Genomic DNA, 21,114 nt, shown 5'->3' on the forward strand with positions numbered 1-21,114 from the left:
GAGAGAGAGAGAGAGAGAGAGAGAGAGAGAGAGACACAGAGAGACACAGAGAGACACAGAGAGACACAGAGAGACACAGAGAGAGACACAGAGAGAGAGAGAGAGAGAGAACCAAATCTCTGCTATTAGGAGCCATCATTCTAATGGCACAGATAATGCATAAAGAAAGGAAGCTGAAAGAGGGTGAAGTCGCCCTGTGTGAAACATGATTCAGAAATCCAGGTGAGTGTAGGCTGGTGAAAATTGAAATGATGGTTAACCCAGGCATCCTCCTTTATGGAATTAATGAAGCAAAGGATCATAGATTTAGAGCTGGAAATTATCTTGGGAACTATTCTTGAAACCCCCTTATTTCACAAATAAGCAGATGCAGGATCAAATATGGGTGTAACTTGCCCAAGATTACATAGCTAATAAATTATAGTTAGCATTTGAATCCTTATCCTCTGATGCCCAAGAAATTGGTATGGTTTTAGCTTTAGTTTTCCCACTGTAAGATAATACTCTCAAATATAAACTTGTGATTCCACTGTGGAAATGGTTCCCACAAAATCACAAATATTATTAACATAGACTTAAAACTAAGAGATTTCTGTGATCATTTTGTTTAAACAAGATGCTTTACTGTTAGGGACCTTAAACCCGGATAGTTTAAGCAATTTTGCAAAGTCACATGGGTAATTATCTGCACAGTTGGGACTCAAAATCCTCTTCAGCCATCATCTACACCCAGTACTATTTCCTGGACAACACCACCACCAAACAAGCCTCAGAATAAGAATTTGTGTAATACACATACTACTGTGCTCATTTTCAAACTGAGGTTTTTAGAGGTTAAACAACTAGCTAGTGATCATGTAAGCAGAGGAGTACAGGAGTGGGATATGAATTCATATTCTATGATTTCAAATCCAGCAAATTTGTTGCTATGTCATCTTGTCTTATCATTATGAAAAATGATGAGAACAGAGAGTGACATTCTAGCATGTTTATTTGTAGCATAATGTAAACATCTTTTTCAAAGCAACTTTTTAGAATAGAAAGAATGAAGGAACACACATTCTTTTTCCCTTTGAGGAGTCCTTTAGGTCAGGAGAAAGATTCCCTATGTTTTTATTTGCTCTTATTTTTAATCATTTTCTGAGAATAACAAGAAAAATGTCCAGGTAGGGTGACAGTCAATAAAAATGTCAAAATTTGGAGTTGTCTTATGGAAGTGTCAAGCAGAAGGAACTGCAAAGAGATCAATGCCTCTGCATTGCAGAATATGTGAAGGATAGTTCAGTATGACTGGGAATGTTGGAAATAGTCAGGTTATGTCAAACGATAAGCAAGATTTTATATTTGATCCTGAAAGTAAGAGGAAGCCAGTGAAGTTGATTGCATGAATTAATAATGTGGTCAGGACTGCATTTCAGAAGATCAGTTTATCAGATGAGTGGAGGAGAGAGCAGAATGGGGGGAAGGCTCCCCATTTAACAGATTATTCTAATCTTGAGGTATCGGCACCAGGCTGGTGACAGTGTCAGAGAAGAGAAGGAAACATGTAAGAAAGATCATAAAGTCACAAGCAATGAGACTAGGAAACAAACTGGATATGGGGGCTGAATGAAGGTAGTAAGGAAAATAGAGAAAGGGGAAGGTCTAGTTGAGGATGTCTATGAGACATATAGTTCAAAATGTCCTGATCTTGGTTAGTTGCTTCATACATACCTGACTCTTTTTGACCCTATTTGTGATTTTCTTGGCAAAGATACTGGAGTGGTTTGTCATTTCCTTCTTCAGTTCATTTTACAGATTAGAAAACTGAGGCAAACAAGGTTAAGTGACTTGCTCAGAGTCACACTACTAATGAGTGTCTGAGTCCAGATTTGAAATCAGATCTTTCCGACTCCAGGTCAGCTCTTTATTCAACTTGCCACCTAGAAAGATGTAATATATAAAGACAAAATCAATTACGTAGCACCTCCTAGTTAACCTGAGCATCTTATTAATGATCTTTTAAAGACAAATATTCAAAAAGAAATAATTTTCAACAGCAGGAATTTCTCGCAACACTATAGATCTTAGCACAGTCAATTTTGTCCAGAAGGGGACATTGTAGGGCCCCTGAAATCTTATCATTTATTTGGGAAATAGACCTTTAGAAAATGAAGCTCTTCCACTGTTTTAGCTAAACTATGGTAAGTTTGGGTGTTGAGGTTGCCAAAGTTATAGAGGGTTCTGTAAGCAAATCCTATGCAAATGTGTGAGAGCTATCTCGGCAGCCTAATGATTTTAGGAAACTATTTGCAAAGCTAAGCTAAGCCCTTTGGGCTTTAGTTTCTTTAGTTAAAAAATGGGGATAAAAATAAGGCAGTCCATAAGCTTAATGAGATCATGAAGAGAGAAGAACAAAGGACAGTAACTTAACTTTTCAGTAGATTTACTAAGCTTAAAAAATCATTACTGGCAGTGTCTTAAAGTTACTAAAATTTCACTCTTTCTATATGTTCCTAATTAGCCTGGAATCCTTTTTTGTTGTTTTTGTTTTAAATATCTTATTATCTAACAACTTTGTTACTTTCTTGGGATGTTCTCTTTTCTTTTTCCACATGACTCAGTTTCTTTTAATGTTGGTCACCTACTTTTCTCAGGGTTCTATTTACAATTTCCATGGACAATTTTATTCCTGTACTTCTTAATGAAACCTATAAATCTGGTAAGAGTGTCATGTCCAATCTGGATTTCTTTAAAAGCTCTCCGTTAGGTGGTGGGACTGAAATGATATTTTAAGATTCTGTGGTGGAGGAGAGAAACTGATTGGCTGCACAGTTTCAGAGAATATGATAAAATTAGCTGGTGAGTGAGAGGCTTCAAAAATGACTATTTTCTGTAGTTTGCGTTTTCAAAAATGGTAATTTAGATTCATTTCCTATTATTAGCAATCTAAAAACTCTGTGCTTCCTCAAAATAGCACCTATAGATATCTACTTTTTCATTCAAGGTGTTTGGGATCAAACTCAAGCACTGAGCAAACTAATGGTTCAAGATCAAGTTTCAGTTAGCTTGTGCTTGGTGACAAGGTACTGATAAGATTAATGAGGCTAAGTTAGTTCTGAAAAGATTCATTCACCTCAACTCTGAGGCTTCACACATAACTTGTCAGGAGGGTTTCTATCTTGCAAATAAATAATCCCTTTGCATCTAATTAACACAATAAGAACTGGGAATTAATTAACACTATTTATATTGTTTCTCAGGTGTTGATTGTATGCTCTGCCATTGGAGGCGCCATTTTTATCTGGACCAGAAAGAAAATTCCATTCTGGGTTTGTGTCTTATAATAAATTTATTTGGAATTAATAGAAATAACATATTTCAGCCCCACAGAAAGATGCTAGGCTTGAGTCATGTTAGATTGTCTGCAGGTTAACACTTCTTGCCCATTTTCTCTTTCCCTCATTTTTACAGAGGTTACTATTTTATTTATATATTTTAGTTTTAAACTTTTAGTTTTAAACCCTTCCTTTCTGTCTTTATACCAATTCTAAGTCAGAAATGCACCAAGGACTAACAATTGGGGTTAAGTGACTTGCTCAAGTCACACAACTAGGAAGTATCTGAGGACACATTTGAACCTAAGTCCTTCTGGCCCCAGGTCTGGTATTCTATCCACTGGGTTACCTAGCTTCCCTTGAGACTGCTCTTTTTTATTTGACCTAAATATATTTGTATATTAACATAATTTGAAAAAATCTGACTTTTAAGGTTTAAGTGTGAGCTTTAAGGAAACAATATTTTCCAGCCAGAAAGAATTTCCATTCTTTAAATATTTTTCTCCCACTTTCTTAAATGTTTGAGGCAAGGAGAAGGGAGGACCTGGGAATCAGGGAATTGTTGGTGCCTGTTTTTATTATGTTTTCGGTCAAGGTTTAGAAGGAATCTTTTTTCAATTTAAGAAGTACCTACCTTTTAGCTCAATAATTTATCCCTGTGATTTTTTTTAAATTCTTAATCCTTTAAAGAAAGGTGTAACTAGAATTCTCTGGAGCTATAGTAAATATTTAGGTGATTTTCTGAATCCTGCCTAGACCCAGGCTCATGGTGGGTTCTTGTAATGTTCAAATATCACCTGGTACTAGTTATGACTCTTGATATGTTCACTTTAATGACATTTAATTTTTGAACAAACAAGTGGAATGAAATCAAAATGACAGTTAAAATGATTTCATTTTAATTTTTATGAAAGGAAAAAAAGCCTGAAATTGAACATGTCACAATAGAGATTTTCAATTATCCTTCATATTTTGTTGTATTTCAATAAATTCATTTCTCATTGGATAATATCTAAATTTCCATATTTTTTTCTTGCAGTGACAATTCACTATGCAATTCTATAACATTAGTTGGCTTGAGACTGCATCAGGCTGTTATTATTCTCTTTTTGTGTTTCAGACAACAAGGTCAGTGCCAGAGACTTATTGATTTCATTTTATGCTTAATTTTGCATCATCAATTTAGAAAGGAAATTTAAAATGCTGAGAGGATAGTTGTAAAAGGGTTATTCATTTTAAAGTGAAAAGCAATTACAGGGCTATGGTACAACTTGATACAAAAGGCAATATAATTTTTTTTTTGTGGGGAAAGTATTTGAAGAAGAATTTAAGCCATTTATTTAGGCAAAATTATCAATCACTATGCTTTATAAACAAATATATATTAAGCATATGAATTCTTCTAATATCATCCCAACTCATATTCTCCTTAAGAGAAGGAAATAGTTATTTGTTCCACATCTCTAAAAATTCCAAATTGATCAAATTCCTTAGTGACGTAGATGAGTCAAAAGCATCACTAACCTGGACCTTCCCTGGGTGTAAGCTTTGGATTTGCTATTTGGTTTATAGAGAGGGCTTGGCTGTAGCAATGGGTTATTCATTGCAATTAAACAATCACGTCTACTATTTATGTAAAACCTTTTTAAAACATTAAAAGACAATTCAAATGACACCTATCAACATCAGCATCACCATAATCAGCAGCCGCAGCTTCAGCATCTTTCATCATTATTAGGAAATTTTTCTAAGGATTGAGGGTACAAAGATAATGAATGAGACAATGTGTGAGATCAAAGAACTACTAAGGGAACATATTATGGATAGAGAAGTAAATGAAAGATTGTTTAATGAGAGAAAACACTGAAAATTTGGAGATCAGAGATGGTTTCTTGCTGGGGAGCCTTTTAAGAAAGATTTGAGAAATCTGTTTCGTTATAAAGGATAGTTTCTGTGCATGCATGGAGGCATGGGATATATTACACTGTGTTGGGACAATGGCAAAAAAGTCCAGTTTTTAGAAGCTTTACTATACATGAGTGGGGATGAGTTTAAATGAGGCTAGAATGATGGTCTGATGGACAAGTAAATTTACCCTCTGTCAGTCTCGGGTTACAAAATTTACAAATTGTTAAAATGAATATAATAAAATAGCATTAAAATGAACTACGCATAAAACGCTTTGCAAATCTTAAAATATTACAGAAATGTTAGTTGTTATCATTATTGTTATCACTGCTATTATTATCATGCTCTCTAACCTTATAAATATTTTTCTACTAAACCTAGGTAGCTAAACTAAGGTAAACAGTGATATTGTTGAAAGGTCTAACCAAAGTAAAACACTTTTGGCAGTCAGAGACTGAATATCTTAGCTCAGAGCCATGCAGCCCCCAGACGAGGATCAAGACCTAAGACCCAAGACCCAAGACCCAAGACCTAAGACCTAAGACCCAAGACTCAAGACCCCACAAGCAGCGAGACCTGCCTTTTTATACCAGGACTCCAACTGCCTTTAACTCCCCCCCTCTCTCAGAGTTCTGGGGGCCACTATGGAATTCTGTGCTGCAGCCTGAACCCCTCTCAGCAATATGGATCCCACACTAGGAATATATGGTAGCCTACATCCTGCCACCACGAGATGCTACATTGACTTTCAGGTCAATGACAGCATTGATTCTCCCCTCTGCTTCTTAACCTGGGGATTTAGAAACTTTAAGGCGCCCTTAAAAATAATCTAAATCCATTCCTCTCAAATTATAGAGGAAGAAAGATGGCAGGGATGGGTTATTTGGTTAGCCCACTCTCCATTGGAACATTGACTCCCTCTTTACTTCTTCCTAGTCCGTCTTGTATCCCACCACCATGACAAGCCTAGGCAACTGCTGACTGCAGCTTAAATGCCATCAGCATTTTCTGACTCAGAAGACATAAATAGCTCAGAGCAATCACCAACATTGGGGTAATTTTTTTTATTAAGGAAAACAAGGGTTGACAAACCTAAGTCCGGATGTCCTTCCTGACAAGGAAAAGAATGAGAGTAGTTCAGGAAATAGAACTGCTCTAAACCTGGCACTCATCTAGGTACTATCAATGTTACTATTGCTATTGTCCTATGAGCTAGAAATTACTTCAGAGGCTAACCTGACCAATCGCCAATTGGTGAAGGATTGGTAGATATGATATTTAATTGAATAAAAATCTCTCCTCTCTGATGATGGAAGGGGTCAGACATATCAACCTTCTTCAGCCAAGTGCTATCCAGATCTGATCAATGACTGCATCAACAAGACATGTCAAGCCTCAGATCCAAGAGCTTCCTACCTCACATCCCTGAACACATTTACACTCATGCTTTTGGCTGGTTCCAAGGTCTCCTCAGCAGCTCGGAGGATTATGGCCTCGTTCACTCCTCTTTCCAAATGGAGACTTGATGGAGAGGAAGAACTGCAGACACAACAGGTACCCTGAGAAGAAAGAAGATGTGGCCCCCAGGACAAGAGAGTGAATGATACTGAAGCATCTAGAAATGTCTTTTGCTACCACTAAAGACTGGTGGCCAGTATAGAGTTAAAGTGTTAAAGAGAATATTAATAAATATCTTAAAGCAGACCTGATTACAGAAGGGCTCTTACTCTGAAGTTCTCTCTCCTGCACCAGGGAAGAGAAAAATACATCTGATTTTTCAGAGGCAACATTAGTCATTCTACCTATAAAGCTGCCCATATTGTAGCCATTAGCATCTAATTGTAAATCTTGTTTTATGGGCTTGTTTTCAGGCTGTTGGGGATTAGTCTGCATCTCTTTTCTGTCTTTAAGATAAGATTATCTTACGTGCACTGTGAAATTTTTTTGGCAAAAAATATTTTGATAAGTAGATTTGAATATAATTGTTTCCATTTTAACCCTATGAATTTTAATTTAATATACATATATGTATTTTTCATATATTCACATAAATGGAATTGTATATCTATATATATATGTATATCTTTATGAATATCTCTATCTATATATCTAGCATCTATTTATCTGTCTGCCTGAATATCTTGAAAAAGGTCTTCATGAGTTTCATGAGATAGCTAAGGGTATCATGACACAAAAATGGTTAATTTCTCATGATTTCAGTGATTGTGATTTCAAGATTTGTAATCCTACAGTATCAGTGGGAGAGCATTTTTAATGGGGTCATGTGCTGGGTACAATTAGGACTTGTAAAAAACAAAAATAAACAAAATACAGTATATAGTTTCTCCAAATACAATTCAGAATATTCTTTTTGTTCTTTTCAAATCTTGGTACATGTCTACAATAAGCGCCTACAAATTCTTTTGCTCTCATTCTCTTCTTGTATATCTGTAGTCTACCTTTTAACTTCATCATTAAGAAGAAACTTCTCTGAAAAAGTACCAACAATTCTTAATTAGCAGATTTAATGGTTTCTTCTCATTCCTTCTCATTCTCAAATTCTTTGCTGATTTTGACATAGTAAATCTCTCTTTTCCTTGAAACCCTATTTCCTCTATGTCTAATGACACTTCTTTTTGCTATTCTCTACTAATCTGTGTGGCTGCTTCTTAGTTTCTTTTGATGCCTCTTAATCCATTTCAAGACCATTTCTGTCATAGAGCAGTGAATAAAACATTGGGTCTGAAGTCAGGAAGAATTGAGTTCAAATTCAGCCTCAGAAATTTTCTAGCTGTGTGACTTTGGGCAAATCATTTAAATCTGATTGAATCAGCTTTCTCATTTGTAAAACATAGATGATTATACTAACTATATGTAAGGACTATTATGAAGACCAAATGAAATAATATTTGTTAAGAACTTAGCACAGTGCATGGCACATAACAGATATTTTATTATTGTTATCACCATTATCTTGTATTTATTTATGTTTATTCAGGCACTAAACATTTATTTAATCATTTTACAATGATCTGTCTGTCCCCTCTCCTCTTCTTCCTCTATGCTTTTTCACTTGGTCATTTCAACCAGAACCCATTAATTCAATTTTCATCTCTATGTCAATGATTCCCACATTTCTTTATCCACTTTAATCTCCTGACTTCAGGTCTTATATCTACAACTGCCTACTGGTCATCTGAAACTCTATGTTCCACAGATATTTTCAATTCAATAGATCTCAAAATAAAATCATTATATTTCACCTGCCAACCCTCTTCCCTCTCTAACTTGCCTATTACCATGGGGAGCATCCACATCCTCCCAGTTATGAAGGTTCCCAAACCAGCTGTCATCCTTGACTCCTCAACTGCTCTCACTCTCCTCCCCCATATTCAATCTGTCACTGAGGGCTGTTGATTTTACCTTTGTCACATTTCTCATTTATTAACTCTTATTTTCTCTGACACTGACACTGACCTAATTTAGGTCCTCATCCCCTCATGGTTATACTCTTGTAATAACTCTCTAGGCAGTTTCTAGATCTCAAGTCTCTCTCCACTCCATTCCATTTTTCCAATTGCCATGAAGGTGGCAGAAGTAGGCACTCTGGTATCAGATGCTGTGCAATGACTACTTTGGTCAGACATTGGTCTCCCATTTTATTCCAGGCCACCTCAAGTTGTATTAACTTGTATCTTGCTCCTGGGCTTTAAAGATTTAGGAGAGAGAGTGAGCTTGATGATTTGGTGCAAATCTTACTTATATCCAATTCATGCAGAAGTTAAGATATCACTCCATGATGTCATTGGTCCTATACAAAAATGAAGGACAAACAACACTACCAAATCTAAAATCCTCTGTTTGACTCTTTTTAAACCCTTACCTTCCATCTTAGAATCAATACTGTGTTTTGCAAGGCAGAAGAGGGGTAAGGGCTAGCCAACAGGGGTTAAGTGACTTGTGAAGGGTCAAACAGCTAAGAAGGATCTGAGGTCACATTTGAACCCAGAACACTCACATTTGTACCTGACACTCAATCCACTGAGTCACCTAGCTGTCCCATTTTTTGACTTTTAAAACTCTCCAAATTCTGACCCTCTCCTAATTTTCCAGTAATCTTATTCCTCTCTACACACTCTGCAATCCAGTTATAGAAGTTTTCTTAATGTTTTCTTATTTACTTGTATTTCCCTCCACATGATCTCCTTGCTTTGAATATTTTCTGTAACTTCTCCCATGTTTGTATTTCTCTTCTACCCTATTTTGTTCTCCTGGCTTCCCTGGTTTTCTTCTAGTCTTGCTAACTTTCCTAAATTCTATCTTTTGCAAGAGGTCTTTCTCAATCATTCTTGATTTCACTGCAGTCTCTGTGAGATTATTCCATTTATTTATTTAAGTTTAGCAAATGACTATTTTTATGTTGATTCTCCCATTAGATGTTGGGAATTTCAGAGAAGTGACTTTTTTTACTAGTGTTTGTTTTGTTTTTCATTTTTTATTTTCTTCCTATCCTCTGCTCTTATCACAGTGCTTCTGACATAGTGGGAACTTAATTAATCTTTGTTGACTCACCAACTATCATAAAGCTTCACATGGTAAGGAAATCAAGTGTGTATTGGCTTTCTGAGTTGATTTAGTCTCTTCGTTTTAGTAACTCCTTTAAAACATTTTTTCTAGAATAATCATGAAAACCAAGCTCAATATGATCACCTCTTTCCCTTTTTAGGGGCATCAGTGTCTTTCATTTTCACATAGGTCAAGTTGATGCTGTTGAAGTCATTGAGTGTTTTTTACACTTTTGTTAAATATTTTTAAATTTGTTAAATATTTAAATAAATTTTTACACTATTGTTAAATGTTTTTCCTAACATGATGCTGATTTTGATTTCTGTTCTAACTTGCTTATGGTCTAACTGCTTAGAGACCAAATTGTGATGATTGTAGAGTCTTAGTCTACGATTCTTTGCCTGCTTATATTAATATCTTATCTTATTTTGTGATTTGTATCAAATGGGATATTTGTAAAGTATTTATGATACTGCCCAATGTATAGTAAATTTCATGTAAATAGTAATCTCATTCCTTCTACTCCATTCCCCCATTATGTGCAGTGCTTCATACTGCTAATACATTAGAATGGGATTTCTACTTGGTCTTTGAGCCCTTCATATCTTTCATTTGTTTAATATCTACATTTTCCAATGTACTTTTTGCTATTAATCTTTGTGCTCACCTTTACATTGGAATTAGCATTTGTCAATGGATATCTTGAATTTGCAGGATGAAGGCAAGTTATTTTTTTTCATGAATTTTCTTTACTTTTCTATCCCATTTAACGATGGTTTGGTTTAGTTGCAGTCATTTTGTATGGAATTTTTTTTCCTCATCTCCATTATGAACTTGGCTAAGCAAGATTATGAAGTGGTCGTGATATTATTTTTTATTACTTTTGGTTACCAAATGGAACTAACTCCAAGGTGTTGTTTGGTTCTCCAAGGAGAATCTTTGAGACATTTCACTTTATATCCTCTAATTTTATTTACTGTGAGAATAATGATATTGAGGTGGTCTATTTCTTCTAATGGTGGGGAAATATGTGGATTATTAGACAAATAGCATCTCTATAGGATACCTGTCGTTTGAGTAAATTTTAATAAATATATAGTAAATACTGATTCTTAGGATACTATACCCACTTTTACAATTTGCTTACATTATAATTGTGTAACTGAAATGGCTTAATCAGGACAAATACTATTTTTTCACTTCTTCACAAGTTTCCTGAACAAGTAATTTATCACCTAATAGGCAATCTATTGGCGATAAAATGTTAATCAAGTCAGAGTGTTTTTAAGATATTCTTATGGAGAAAAATTTTGGAGATATTTGGAGTTTAGATTTTTACTATGATTAAAAAGTGTATATGCCTTATCATTCCAGAGAGCAAGGAAAGTATTCTTTCTTGTTATTTTTTTAAATAAAAATTCTAACACTCAACATAATGCCAAAATATTTCTGAGTGCACCGGATGGGAGAGGGGTCGATGGAAACTCACATATGTTGAGATCTCAAAGCATGATTCCTTGAAACTGAATTTGGAGAAATAGCTCAGACACATGTTTCATGCCAATAAGCAATTTAGATTCCATGGACAGCTGGAGCATCTCTAAACTTGGCAATTGACAAAAAGAAACATTATAACTGTTAGAATATAAAAATTTCATGTCTATTGTGAAAATTTCTGAGAAATATCTCATTTGGAAAAATTGGAACTATGGCAGTGTACTTTCAAATATAAATTGTAAAAACAAATATACTAGGGATAAAAAAGGAAAAAAAGTGTTTAATAATGTTTGAAAACACAATTGTGTTATTTAATGGATCTAAGTAGCCAACAGTGCTTCAGTTGAACACAAATGCATTACTTTCAAACTATAGAAATAGTAAAATGTTCCCAAAGTTGTTGCTATAATTCAAATGTCACAGGGTTATTTTTTTTGCATGGGAGAGATTGTAAACCTTTTGCAATAAATCTTTTATTTTTTCCCTGTCCATGTTAGAGATAGCAATGTTTTCCTTAGCTTTTACATTGCAAATTCTGATTTGGGGTGTGTGTGTGGAAAGGTAATAATAACAGGATCTACAGCTAAAGACAATATATTCTACCCCAAAATAATTTGTAACTCAGAATGTAGACTAGAGTCTACACCAAATATTTTATAGTAAAATAAGTAGTCACATATGTGACATGTAGTGAATCCATAATGAATTCTTATGGAAAAAGTATTTTATTTCAGGTAAAAAAAAAAGAAAAAAGAAAACCTGACTAGAGTTGGAAGAGATCTCAGAGATCATATGGCCCAACCCATTTCTGAAGACAAAAACTGTCTACCATATATATGAGAAAGAGTTATTCAATCTTTCTAGAAGATCTCAAGAGAGGGAGGAGGACATCATTTATCCTAGGGCAGTACATTCCATTTTTATAGTGTCTTATTATGTGGATATCTCATCCCTTCTCCTTATTTAAGTCCTAAATCTGTTTCTGTAACTTGTACCATTTATTACTACTCATTAACCTTTCTAAAGCCAAGAAGAACATATGAAATTCCTTAAATCACAGCCCCCTTCAAATCCTTAGAGATTTATCATGGTTCCATATATCTCTTCAGTTAAAACATTAAATGAGGCATTAAGTGGGCATGGGATGACATCTTAGCATTTTGTTTTGCATTTTTTAATTAATGATGATTTAAAGTGATTTTTCATACAGTTATACGTAACTTTGATTTCTTCATCCAAAATCTCTCTGTTCAATTCTTTTAACCATTTTATCAGTTGGGGAATGGCTTACATTCTCATATATTTGGCTATATTTTAGATGTTAGACTTCTCTAAAAGAAACTGCCTATAATTTTCCCCAATTTATTAATTTCCTTTTAATCTTGGCTATATTAAATGTATTTATATACAAAATTTCAATTTAATGTATTTAAAGTATCCACTTTACATTCATGATACGTTCTATCTCTTTTTTATTAATTCTGCTACCCATATATCTAACAGGTAATTTGTTTCCTATTCTAACTTGTTTATAATTTCTCCACTTATGCCTAGGTCCTTTTTCCATTTTGAGCTTATCTTCATAAATGGTGTAAGATGTCAGTCTATGTCTGGAAAACTATATTTTTAGTTTTCCCAATTATTTTTACTAAATAGTGAATTTTTATTCTAAACACTCAAACTTTACCCTTGTCAAATACAAGACTATTGTAATCTTTTACAATTGTTTGTTATATGTCTATTCTGTTCCACTAATTTACTTTTCTATTTCTTAGTCAGTACCAAATCATTTGTTAATTGATGCTTTATAATAAAGTTTGAAATCTGGTACTGCTAGACTTCCATCTTTATTTTTTTCATTATTTCCTTTGATATTCTTGATCTTTGTTTTTTTTTAAATGCATTTTGTTATTATTTTTTCTAGTTCAGTTCTACTTTAGTTCAGCAGTTTTTTTGTAATTTAATTGGAATGGCATTGAAAAATAAATTAAATAGGATTGTCATTTAATTATATTGGCTCTGCCCACCTATTAATAATTAATATATCTTCAATTTTTTAAATGACTTTATTTGTATATAAAGTGATTTGTAATTATGTTCATATAGCTAAATGGGTTGTTTCTTACTCAGAGATACTTTTCTGTAGTACATATGTATATATATATATATAGTGATATATCAAAATGCTAATGATTTATATGGATTTATTTTATATCCAATTTTGCTAACATTATTGATAGTTTCCATTAAAATTTCAGCAGAAATTCTAGTAATATGTATAATTATGTACATGTGTACATAATTTCTAAATTTTATTTTATTTTCTGATCATTGCAATGATGCATAATAATTTACAAATGAAATCTGATGGAAAATATTATCTGCCTCCAGATAGAGAACTAGAGAAGTGATGGCCTCACAGTATAAAATGAAACTTTTTTTCTCAAAATCTAATTTTAAGATGAAATGCTATGTTATTCACATCTGAGTATAAATTTGAATTGTTATTAACTTTCTCTCACTTTAACTTCATCTCTTATGGTGAGATAAAAGTTTTGATTACTTAGTAAATAATTTATAAGCATAAAGGAAAAGGTAGGTGAAATATTTGCTGGATAATGGGTCTTTCTAACTCCAAAAATAAAATCATAAAAAATCTTTACAATCTTCCCATGGGAAAGCCAGCTGTGGGCCCACACAAGTTTCATTTTTCTTCATCTTTCATCTCCACCTATAACAATTATACAAATTTAGAGACATTGTAAATAGATTCTGCTTTATGATCTCCCTCTCTTGATATCAAGTTTTAAGTTAGGCTATATAGGGCATATCTTCTAGACCTGTAGAATTTCTAGTAATTGAGAAAGGATCCATTTAAAGCAATAAGAAACTTTCATAGGTTATTGAAAAATACCTGGGATAAAAGTCCTTATTAATTGCTTCAATTCAGGGAAATTTTTCCTTCTTTCAATTTATTTTCAATGATCCAGGTACCTTCCTTTCCTCTGTAAATATTATCCTATTAGTGAAAGATAAGGAAGTTACACCAATACTACCCTCTATTACTAAGTGTAGCCATATACTTTCCTTCTCCAAACAATTCTATTTGTCCCATTATCTAATTCTTACCAGATAAAGAAAATTGACTGTCAGATGGATGGTGACCTCTCCATCCCTACAGCTGCTGGAAATATCCCTGAGCCCCACTTTAATAAAAGCATTGATCACACTAACCTTTCGGGAGGATTCCTTCTAATACCTTCTTCATCTTGCCACCTGTCTGACACTTTCCTTGCTTAATTAAGTACCAGCCAGTCTCTCCATCTGCAGAGAACAGATGATGACATGATACCACTGGACTGGATAGAGAAGTCACATTGATTAGATCACAGATCCAATCAAGAATGGTTATGTCTTTAAGTTATTTATTTTCTAGGATATTTTTAAGATATTCCTAGAAGAATATCATCATAAATTGAAAGCTAGAGAGGATCTCACAGGCCATCTAATCCAACCCATCTTATTTTTCTTTAAGATGAGAAAACTGAAGCACAGGGGGATAAAATGATTTATTCAAAGCCACCTTGAATTATCAGAAGCAGGATTTGAATGCTAGTCATTTGACTCTAGGAAGGGACCTCTGTACTTAACTGACATACATGCTCAATTGTGTCTTTACTCTAAGGCAGAAAAAAATCAACACAAATGGATATTAGATCAATGGGCCCAGATTTGTTTTAACTTTGTTCACGAATAATTGCTTTACTTGGTAGGTACAATTAACATCCATCCCCAGTGTAGAAAATTTACAATTTAATGTAATCCTTGAAGCGATAAATACATCCCTAATCAGGGTTAATGTAATGCCAGTTACAAAATAAACATTTGATTAGTACATTTAAATTTCAATGTAATAAGTAACTACCGAACTAATTAGTAAGGAAAGTACATTTGACATAGGTCCGACTGAGAAAATTTACTATTACATAGAAGAATAAATAGCTCATGGTAGGGGGTGTTTTTATTTTGGTCTTTGCAAAAAAGAAAAGTATAAATAGCTTAATAATTGAAGACATAAACAAATTATATACTCAAATGATTTGGGGAATGTATCTATATAGACTTTTTAAAGATAAAACAATATCTCTTTAAAAGGAAATTGGAAGACACTAAATAATCCCTACTCTCTGGAAAGAATATGAATTTAGTTATTTTGATTTACACTTTGGAAGAAGACAGCACACATCTTGCCTTTATGAGAAACATACACAATTTCAAGACATAAAACTCCTTCCTTTGCGGATGGGAAGTACTTTTCTAATAGTGAAATTGAATTGTCCTCACCTTGTGGGTCATTGATCAAAACGCTGCAGAGTGAATGTCAAGGAAGGATCAAGATGACAGGCAGTAGAACCTTAGGAACCACTCCAGTCCCTATTCCATGCTCAGTATTTTTTAAAGCAAATAATTTTAGTGAAGCTGGCTTCCTATTGAGATCTTCTTGTGTGTTATATTTCCTTCCTCCTACTATAGTTTCTTATTCTGTTTTATTTTAGGTCTCGGGGATGACAAGTCAGGGCACAGGAAGAATAAAGGAAAAAAAAAAAACATCAGAGCAAGCTGCCATGATATAATCAGAACATCCTCTTAACAAAGAATCTGAGAGACAAGAGTGGTTTATTTTATTAAAGAGGAGCTAAGCCACACGAGTATTAAGACTCTCATTTACTATTAAGAGGTACATTGCTGCTTCATACAGTTGCTCATGTTTCTACATGAAACTTATTATTAGCAACATAAGTGCAAATATAAAACCAGTCATGATGAAAAATAGTTTTAAGTGGCATGGCCTGTCATGGTGAGAATTATGCCAATATAGCAGAGTTCCATGTATTAAGATAATGATAAAGATGGTGAAATTGATAAGAATAACCATTAAGACAGTGAAAATAATTAAAATATGAAAAGAAAATAATTAAAATGATTATTTTTAAAATTAAAATTAAAAAATATGAAATATGAAACAAAAAGAGGCATTTAATGACTTGCCCTCAAACATTCCATCTGTGATCCCTCTAATGAAGTTGGGAATGAGATTAATCATTTTCAGTCATATTTGAATTTTCATGATCCCATTTGGAGTGTTCTTGGCAAAGATACAAGAGCAGTTTGTCATTTCCTTCTCCAGCTCTTATACAGATGGGGAAACTGAGACAAACAGAATTAAATGACTTGTCCAGGGTCACACAGCTATTAAGTATTTGAAGCCAGATCTGAACTCATTAAATTGAGTTTTCCTGACTCCAGAGCTGGCATTCTTTCCATTGTGTCACATAGGTGCCTGGGAAAGAGATAACAATAACAACAACAAAGTTGATGGCAACTGCATGATGTTACATTTTATGAAAATAGAAACTTAACAGTCATCACTTCCATAGTAGGATCTGATATTATTTTTAAAATTAAATTTTTCCCCAATTACATATAACATTTTCCAAAATTTTAAAAGAAATTTTGAGTCTTGAATTTTCTCCCTCTTCCTCACCTCCCCCACCCCATGCCTGACTATGATGAAAAGTAATCTGATATAGATTTTACATGAATAATCTCATAAAACATTCTGCCATATTAAGCCTTTTCTGGAAAAAACTCAAATGAATTAAGAAAGAAAATTTCAAAAATTTGCTTTAGTCTGATTCAGACTCCATCAATTCTTTCTCTGGAAATAGATGACATTTTTTATCATTGATTCCTTTGGGATTGTTTTGGATCATTGTATTGATGAGAATAGCTGAGTTATTCATAGTTGTTCATCTTACATTATTGTTGTCACTGTGTACAGTATCTCCTGATTCTTTTAACTTCATTCTGCATCAGTTCATATTTTTCCAGGTATTTCTGAGCTGTTCCTGCTCATCATTTATTATGGCATATTGGTATTCAATTATAAGCAAATACTATAACTTGATCATCCATTTCCCACTTGATAAGTACTCCCTCACTTTATAATTCTTGTCTCCCCAAAAAAGCTGCTTTAAATATTTTATACATATAGTTCCCTTCCTTTTTAACCCATTGTAAAATTGGTATTGTACTATAAAAGAGTACAAAGCATATATATTATTTTATAGCCCTTTTGGTGTAGGTCCAAATTACTCTCCAGAATGGTTGAAATAGTTGACAATTCCCCCAATAGTGCATTAGTGTCTCCAGATCCTCATATCCCCTTTGTATGAGGGTGAGTATTGATGGTGTGGGAGGTATTTATCAGGAACCCCACCCAATAGCTATTCAGTGGGCCAGAGCAGAAAATCACTCACCCCCTCCCCAGGGAAGACCTAAGAGGGAATAAACTCAAATAGCTACCCAAACTGGCAAAGCTATAGTGGGGATGTTGAAGGAAGGTGTTGGGGTTCAGTTGTGACCTTAGTGGGTAGGATCCCACCCTCAGTTCCAGCAATGTTGAGACAAGCCTCCCCACTCCTAAGTTCAATATTAAATATTAAAGGATAAATTAATTTAGGGTACAGGGAAAAAGATATAGGGGATTCAAGGATGGTGAGAAGGGATGAACTTCACTATCAACTATGTCTTCTCCCCAAGAAAGCAGCTCTGGACTTCTTCTGAGGCTTGGCACAGTAGGTAACTCTCTTCCCCCTACAATATCCTATCAAATATCTCTAAACTAATATAACAGGAAAGAAACAGGATAAATTGATTCAAGCAGGATCAGGGAAGGGGACCCTTCCCTCATTTCAAGCCCACTCCCCTGTGAATCTGTGCTCTCTGGCCAAATTGGAGAATTGATGTTCAATGTCTCCTTTGTTGGTAAACAAAGATAGTAGAAATTGATGATGGTAGTTGTCATGTCCCAATAGTCACTAATAAAGGGGTACAGAGGAGCCAGATTCACTCAAGATCCACTCAAAATCAAACCTCCCAACCAAAAACCAACCCCAATGGGTCCCAGTCAGGTCAGGAGTGAAGTGGCAGTTGAGAAAACTCCTCCTCCTCCTCCTCCTCCTCCTCCTCTGTGGCCCCTCATTTCACATTCCCAATGGGCAACATTCCTCTGGGCTGTTTCAGGGTCCATTCCAACTCCAACTGCCTGGTTCCCTTTGCAAATTTCGGTCTACACTGTTACACCTTTAAGTTTTGTCTTTTTCCCTTTCTGTCATAATAGTCAATCTGATAGGTATGGAGTCGTACCTCAGAGTTGTTTTAATTTGCATTTCTCTAATTAATAGTGTTTTAGAGCATTTTTAAGATGACTAGAGAGAGCTTTAATTGCTTTGTCCAAGGACTTCCTTTTATTATCTCTTGACTATTTACCAGTTGGGGAATGACTTACCTTATTATATATTTGAGTCATTCCTCTATGTACTTGAGAAATTAGGCCTTTATTAAAGAAATTTGTACCAAAAATTTTATGACTATGGTTATACTGATTTACTCTCCATCCTAGTTCTTGCCTGACCATTTATCTTTTTCTCTCTCTTTTAATTTTATCTATCCTCAAAAGTGTTTAACTTCTGGCCACCTTAACTCCCAATTTGCCCTCTTTTCTATGTATAATACTTCTAAGTATCCTAATAATGATGAAGTCCTTAGGAGCTATAAGAATCATCTCCCCACATAGGCATATAAACAGTTTACCTTAATGAATGTCTTCTGATTTGTCTCCCCTGTTTACCTTTTTATGCTTTTCTTGGATCTTGTATTTGAGAGCAAAATTTCCATTCAGCTCTGGTCCATATACCTTCTCTTGAATCTTGGCTCCAACCCTGTTTGGGATGATATAATTTAACTCCCACTGGCTAAAATCCAAAAAGGTGAAGTTGGTAATATAAAGTTAGTAAAGTTGGTAAATATGGTTGATATTCATGTGAACTTAAATAACATGTCAGAGAAGCATGAAAAAATGGCTGAATCAAATGAATTAGATTATAGATATGATGTTTTTTTTGTTAATGATACAAGATGAAGTGTATTTTTAAGTAGACTGGAACTATAGATTGATGGAGATTTTCCAAGACAACTTTAGAAAAGTTATGTTTATGACCTTTTGTGTACCTAGAAATATATGTGTGAGTAGCTAGAATTATTTGTCAAAAGTTCACTACTCTTCATAAAACTCTTCACTACTCTTGACAAACACTATACTACAATTATGTAACTGAAAATATCCTGAAGAATATGTTAAACACTTTTTAGAAACTGAGATTTATTACAAACCAAAATGTCATACACAAATGCTCAGATATAACACTGAGCCAGAGAATTTTAAGAATATTTTAATGGACTCTGCTATAGTGAACACTCATAACTTCTGAACTACATGGAATAAAAAATCTCTTAAAATATAGAGATATAATAAAAGAAATCTCAACCCTTTTGGATAAAGGGGGAAAAGAGAGAGATCAGCATCTTCTTCTAATACCAGTATGGCCCCAATATTACTTTCAGTGAGACTATAAAAACTTAACTTGCACATGAACAAAAAAACAATCATTTTATTCTCCTCACAATTCTCTGGTAAAATTAAGCAAAAAGAGAAAAAAAATTAAGATTTGCAGTAGGATTATTTCCTTTTTAACTCCACTGAACATAAATATAGGAAGGAAATAATAATGTTTCTTCATTTCTAAAGGGCATGTTAGACTTGATGATCTATAAGGTTGTTTTCAACCCCAAAATAGAACCCTAGGATCCCATGTGGACAGAAGAAAACAAAACAAACCAACAAAAACCATATCATTTTTAAAATAAGCTTTATATTTTCATAATTATGTCATAAAAAGAATTCATTTTAATTTGAGATTTCAAGATCAAACATGTGTTTTCCACCATTAGAGGAACAAGATAATAATGAGAAAGTTAAGAGAATAAAGGTTAAAATACTTATTTTTTCATCATTCCAATTAATATTTTGTGACATAGAAATGTATTTTGCTGCCTTTCAGTCCAAAATCATGTGTCCATTTACCTATATCTACTATTATAATTCATTAAGGGAATTTCAAAAATGATGTGAAATTTTTAAAAATACTTTTGAATAATAATGATAGATGATCAATGTATATAGTTCCAATATATTTTTCCCTCATGTTGAAATAAGTTTTCTTAGAAAACAAAAAAAAAATCAAACTTTATCTTCAAAATTCCTCCTGAAAATTTACCTTGTATATTCTGAAAGTAAAAACATGTTCTCAAGAGCTTTTAAAGAATATGAAATTTAAAATAAAAAATCATAATGCAAAACTTCTGTTTTAGTGGGAGTTAGGCAAGCTTGGGCTATGTAATCTGTGTTAAAAAATTATTGTGCTTTTATGTTAAAAAAAAGATTTCCACAAGTGAAGCTTTAATTTTGATAGCTATTATGATTACCTATTTCAGATACATGTAAATTGCCTTTCAAAAAGAGAATAATACTTATTTTATGCTTTCAATTTCATTTTAACATTAGTATTTTTTGTTTCATGTATTTTTGAAAAAACTCTTGGATCATTAACTCTGATATTTACTCTTTCATGAGCATAAAGTAATCATGCTGAGATTATTTTCTTAAATTTTGAATATCAATTACTTCTATTACAGATGTTTTTATAATTTGATGGAGCCGTCTCATGATGGCTATCAACTCTTGAAGGGATTATTTTCTTAACATTCTGTTATTCTGTATGGGGTATTAATTATTACTCCTGGGCAATTCAAGGCATTGATGGATTTTGTTTATTAAAGGGGTATCAAAAGACATTTTTTCCACTGCATTTTCCTCACATCACAACTTTATAGAGGTTTATATATATATATATATATATATATA

The sequence above is a fragment of the Gracilinanus agilis genome, chromosome 3, assembly GCF_016433145.1.
Source record: "Gracilinanus agilis isolate LMUSP501 chromosome 3, AgileGrace, whole genome shotgun sequence".
Lineage (NCBI taxonomy): Eukaryota > Metazoa > Chordata > Mammalia > Didelphimorphia > Didelphidae > Gracilinanus > Gracilinanus agilis.